Below are 708 nucleotides of genomic sequence, written 5' to 3' on the forward strand. Positions count from 1 at the left end.
ATGGCCATCCGATAGCCCATGGCCATAGACCTCAACAAGGGCCACAAAGTTACCAAAAACATTTCCAAGCTGCGACAGTGCTGCTGCTGTGGGCTTTTGACCAAAGACACCAAGTTGGTGAGAAAAATGATCCAGGAGGTGTGTGGATTTGCCCCTTATGAGAGGTGGGCCATGGAAGTGTTAAAGGTCTCTAAGGATAAAGAGCCCTTAAATTCATCCAAAAAAGGGTGGGAACTCACATCCGGGACAAGAGGAAGAGACAGGAGCTCAGCAATGTCCTAGCTGCCATGAGGAAGGCTGTTGCCAAGAATTATTAAGCTGGACCCTGCCAACCTTCCCCACTTACCCAATAAAGATTTGACAAATAAAAAAAAAAGAAAGAATATTTCTTGTTGCTTTGTATGAACAATAAAATCAACTCCTTTATTTGTCTTTCCAAGGAAAATAAGTGTGTCATCATTTCATTTAGCTGCAACTTTATTATTTTCTTCTGGTTTCATTTATAGCAATATTATATGGATTGATATGATTCAGTTCCTCTAGTTGAATGTCCCTTCATTGATCATTGGACGTGCATCTGATATTTATAATACACAGATGATTTAATGTTTATAGCTGCTCTAAAAACTGTGTGATCCTAAGTACCCTGCCATCGATTTTTCTGCCATCCTGTCATCATTCTTATAGAAGCATATAGGGCCCAGGAGG

General features: G+C 40.4%; 1 pseudogene; it reads left to right on the forward strand.

The window, feature by feature from the left end:
• LOC114046501 lies at positions 1–317 on the forward strand (annotated as a pseudogene).
• The last annotated feature ends 391 nt before the right edge of the window (positions 318–708 follow it).

This window comes from Vombatus ursinus, unplaced genomic scaffold (genome assembly GCF_900497805.2).
Source record: "Vombatus ursinus unplaced genomic scaffold, bare-nosed wombat genome assembly UNPS02014784.1, whole genome shotgun sequence".
NCBI lineage: Eukaryota > Metazoa > Chordata > Mammalia > Diprotodontia > Vombatidae > Vombatus > Vombatus ursinus.